Source organism: Myotis daubentonii, chromosome 5 (genome assembly GCF_963259705.1).
Source record: "Myotis daubentonii chromosome 5, mMyoDau2.1, whole genome shotgun sequence".
In the NCBI taxonomy this organism is placed as follows: domain Eukaryota; kingdom Metazoa; phylum Chordata; class Mammalia; order Chiroptera; family Vespertilionidae; genus Myotis; species Myotis daubentonii.
This window is the reverse complement of record NC_081844.1, coordinates 11,488,562-11,493,955: the sequence shown is the minus strand read 5'-3', so window position 1 is coordinate 11,493,955 and position 5,394 is coordinate 11,488,562.

The window sequence follows — 5,394 nt, the reverse complement described above, 5'->3', positions numbered from 1 at the left end:
TGCGCCTGCGCGCTCACGTGACCCGGCGCGACCGGTAACGCCTGCGCGAGTCGCTGCTGGCGGCCACGCCCCTGCTCTGGGCCACGCCCCGGAAGCCCAGTGGCGGACCAGCAGCTGCTATTTATTTATTCTTTTACTAGAGGCCCGATGCACGAAATTCGTGCAAGAGTAGGCCTTCCTTACCCCCGCTGCTGGCACCAGCTTCCCTCTGGCACCCGGGACCTGGGCTTCCTTCGCAGCCCTGGTGTCGTCTGGAAGGATGTCTAGTCTAATTAGCATATTATGCTTTTATTATTGTATATTCCCACAACAAACTGGAGTTAGACACATCTACTGGGTCATCCACCCGCCCTTGGGGTCTATTAGGAAGAGGCATCTCCCCACCCTAACCTGCTCACTTCCAGCTTTCTGTAATTAGCTGGAGCAGAATGGCAGCAGTTTTGTTTTCCAGAATATAAAGGAGTTAGCCAAGGGCAGAACATGGAGGGCCAGGCTGTAGGCCTGGTGAGCAAAATGCCATGTCTCTAAGCAAGTATCATCCTGCACCAAGAACATCCCGGCACTGCCGGTCGTCTCCCCACCATGCTGGGAGCTCCTGGGTGCAGAGCTCATAGCCCGTGTTTTTCAATGAACCCATCAACCCATCAACCAAACGCATAGCTGAGGACTTAGTACATGCTCATAGATGTTTGTTGAGTGAATGAACAAGCAAGAAGCCAAACACGATGGAAGAAATGAGCTGCAAGCCATTTCTGGGGCTCTTCTGCCTGACCCTGGGTCCCTCTGCCCTGAGGGCTTTGTCCCTACTCCCATCTGGGTTATCAAGGCTGTTACAGACTGTCGGGGAGAGAACAGGGAAGAGGCCAGAGTCTAGGGGAGTGTTCAGAGGTTCAGGCCTCTTTCCTCAGCAGCTCCCCATCTCTGGAACTTTGAAATGCTTTGCTGAATCTTGGAGTTCTTACCTAACCACCAAACTATCTCTAGGCTCACAAAGGGAAGGTGGTTGGGGGATGGTTTTTTTCCACCTCTCACAGAATGATTGCATTCTATTAGGCTCTGGGAGAATATATCACTTGCCACACCCTCCCAGCTGCTTAATTCTGCCTGGTGATTCTGACCCAGGTTAAGAACCCTGGGCCCAGAGAATAAATGCATCTGGTAGCCTAGCCTGACAGGAGGCTATGCCTCATCCTCCCTTTCCAGTTCCATTCCTACATCCCAAACTCACCTGTCTCACAGAATTCCCCTCTCCCATCCATCAAGTCCCTCTCCCACACCCCTTCCTGAAATCTCTACCAAAATCCACTGTGCACACCAACCTTTCTCCCATGACCCTACTGGAATCTATCTCAGTTTACCTTCCTCTCCCTTATACTTCTCCTACACTAGAGGGAAGCCTGGAACAGAAGAAGGCTCACAAACCTCTGAATTTCCTTGCCCAGCAGGGCTCAGAGGGAAGAGACCACAGCAGTCTGTCAGAATCGGAGAAAAATCCAACTGCAAAGCATCAGGGACAAGAAGCCCACTTCCCCTATCTTTCTCCTGCAGTGGGTGTGATGAGAGTAGGGAGAAGCCAGGCCCAGGCTGAGACGACAAACTCTCTTCCAGCTATGGGCTCCTACAGACTGGTGACTTGACCCAACGCTGCCCAAATTCCTGGGTTTTGCCATCTTCTGAACTAGTATTTCCTTCACACTTTCCTTTAATTAATACACTTTATTTTCCTTTAAAAAAATTATGTTTTAAATTGTGCTTTATGGGGTTTGGGGATCTGGGTAAAAAGTAAAAAGATTGCCCTGACCCGTTTGGCTCAGTGGATAGAGCATTGGCCTGCGGACTGAAGGGTCCCAGGTTCAATTCCAGTCAAGGGCATGTGCCTGGGTTGCGGGCACATCCCCAGTGGGGGGTGTGCAGGAGGCAGCTGATCGATGTTTCTCTCTCATCGATATTTCTAACTCTCCCTCTCCCTTCCTCTCTGTAAAATATCAATAAAATACATTCTTTTAAAAAATAAAATAAAAAATAATAAAAAGATTAAGCAAACACAAACAAAAAAACTCAGACACACTCTCCATCTGGAAAACTCACCTGTGCCTGCGCCCCCCACCCACCTCCTTACCTTTGCCTTTTCTCTCCTAAGCGTCAAAGGCCCTTCTGCCTCTGTAACTTGTTTACTGAGCCATAAGCCCAGCTGGCTCCCTTCTACTACCTCTGTAACTTTCTAAATAAACTTTCTCTTATAATTTGAATTTAAAAAGCAAAACATAGACACAGACAACACTATGGTGATTACTGGAGGATAAGGGAGATGAGGGGAGGTAGAAGAGGGTATAGAGGAAATAAATGGTGATTGAAGGAGACTTGACTGGGTAGTGAACACACAATACAATATATTAGATGATGTATTATAGAATTGTGCACTTGAAAAATATAATTTTATAAACTAATGTCACCCCAATAAATTCAATTAAAAAAAATTGCCCTGCCAGGTAGCTTAGTTGGTTATAGCATCATCCTGATTGTTTCCATCCCAGTCAGGGCACATGTAAGATCCAACCAATGGCCATAGCCGGTTTGGCTCAGTGGATAGAGCATCGGCCTGCGGACTCAAGGGTCCCAGGTTCAATTCCGGTCAAGGGCATGTACCTTGTTTGCGGGCAAATCCCCAGTAGGGAGTGTGCAAGAGGCAGCTGATTGATGTTTCTCTCTCATCGATGTTTCTAACTCTCTGTCCCTCTCCTTCCTCTCTGTGAAAAATCAATAAAAAAATAAAGATTCGGCCGAAACCGGTTTGGCTCAGTGGATAGAGCGTCGGCCTGCGGACTGAAAGGTCCCAGGTTCGATTCCGGTCAAGGGCATGTACCTGGGTTGCGGGCACATCCCCAGTGGGAGGTGTGCAGGAGGCAGCTGATCGATGTTCCTCTCTCATCGATGTTTCTAACTCTCTATCTCTCTCCCTTCCTCTCTGTAAAAAATCAATAAAAAATATATTTAAAAAAAAATAAAATAAAATAAAGATTCGCCCTGACCAGTTTGGCTCAGTGGATGGAGCGTCAGCCTGCGGACTGAAAGGTGCCAGGTTTGATTCCAGTCAAGGACATGTACCTTGGTTGTGGGCACATCCCCAGTAGGAGGTGTGCAGGAGGCAGCTGATCGATGTTTCTCTCTCATCGATGTTTCTAACTCTCTATTCTCCCTTCCTCTATGTAAAAAAAAATAAAAATAAAAAAATAAAGATCCAACCAATGAGTGCACAAGTGGAACAACAAATCTCTCTCATAAATAATTTTAATTCAATTTTTAAAATTGTGCTTTCACACCATAGCCCATATTGTAAACTTGCTATAAAGAGCTTCTGTAAAAAATAAAGGGCTTATTCCTCCCCATTTCTTTCTCAGGCATGTTTTTTTTTCCTCCCTAAGTTTTAAGGGTCCCAACCAAGGGAGCAATGGCAGCGGCAGCTCCTCCTGGACTTACCACCTGAACCTGTTTCCAAGACCCCCTTTTCTCTGACTTTTCAGTGAGCCAACAACAGCCCTGCCTTGGTTTACTCCTGTCACTGTGACTTTACTTCCCAGTGAGCCAAAGCAGCCTCACTTAAGCCCTTCATTGTTTCACTGTCCCCAGCTTTAATAAATGTACTCTCAAAATGCATATATATGAGGGTATATAAATAAGAGGATGACACTATTAAAGTATAAATTCAGTATGCATGCTGCCAAAGGCTCTAAGCCTACGACTTGCTCTCTTTGCTAATGTTAGGGGTCATTAAAGACAGCCTAGCACCAAGCTACAGCTTTCTCCTATACCTAATTGAAAGTATTAGAAGAGATTTGCAAAGGAAACAGCTTTCTCATTTCATGATGATATATCCTGGGGCTCCTTTGCATTATCTCCAGTGGTACCACACTCGAAGTGCTAGGCCTAGGCATAGAGTGAGCTGCTGCAGAGGCAAGAAAGGTATAGCTCACTGGCATGGCTCAGTGATGGGCGTCGACCTATGATCCAGGAGGTCATGGTTCGATTCCAGGGCAGGCACATGCCTGGGTTTCAGGCTCGATCCCCAATGTGGGGTGTGCAGGAGGCAGCCGATCCATGATTCTCTCTCATCATTGATGTTTCTATCTCTCCTCCTTCCCTTTCTGAAATCAATAAAAAAAAATCTTTTTAAAGGTATAATCCTGTGTTTCTGCATACTACCAAATGCCTACAAAGCCCTACTTGTCTTTCTAACTACCACTCTCCTACCCCTCTGCCCCTCAATCACATTGCTCCAGCACCATCGTCTACCATGCTGCTTCTTCCACAGGCCACGCAGGCTCCGGTCCCCAGGCCTTTGCTCTTCGGTGTTCCTTCCACTCCATAGCCAGTCTGGTCTCAAGGAGCCACAGACCAAACAGAGATCAATGCAGAAAACAATAGAACTGTGCTAGGATCATCATGAATGAACGACGCTGGGCGAGTGTCCCATTGCTCTGAGCCCCTTTGCTCACCTGTCAATGAGATTAATAAGAGAATACAGAACCTACCTTTCAGGGCTGGCCTGAGTATTAAATGTGACCTGATGCAGAAAGCCCTCAAACATAAAAGGCTCAGAAAGTGCTCATGAAGTTAAGTGGGTGCTATTGCCCAGTCAGAGTGGCTTAGTTACTTGAGCAGCAACCTGTACACTGAAAGCTTGCCAGTTTGATTTCTGGTCAGTGCACATGCCTGGGTTGTGGGTTTGATCCCCGGTCGGGACACATTACAATGTTCCTTTCTTTCTCTCTCCTCTCTCCTCTTTCTCTCTCCCCCCTTCCTCTCTCTAAAGCATGTCCTCAGGTGAGGATAAAAAAAAAAAAAAGTGGGTTCTATTATTAGTATGTCACCTTCTGCGTCTTTCCTGAGTCCTCCTGGAAGGGAAAGCACGAAGCTCAGCACTGGGGCCATGCAGACCCATGGGCAATCCCAACTCTGCATCCTAGAACTGTGGGATCTTAGACAGAAGTTTCCTTGCTCTGGGCCTTAGTCTTCTCATCTGTAAAGTGGAGGTAACAGTCATTCTTCCTGCTGAGAATGCTAGTGAAAATTGGAGGAAGCCTGTGAAGGTTCTGAACTGAGCCTCATCCTGGGTAACCCTTAATAAGTGTGTCCATTATATCTGGCCCACAAATAAGTGAATGCAAAATAAGTGGAAACTGTTCTTATGTATGTTTATTTTAAATCATTTACTATATAACCATACTACCTGCTTTTCGTTTAAAAACTCAGATTTAGCTGCTTCTGCTGTGTTTCACAACAGATCCTTCAAACCAGACTAGCGCATTTTTTTAAACCTCTGTGTGGTCCCTGACTCCCCTTGGTCCCACGTCCCTCACTTTGAGGCCTTAGTTGTAAATATAATTGACAAGTCCA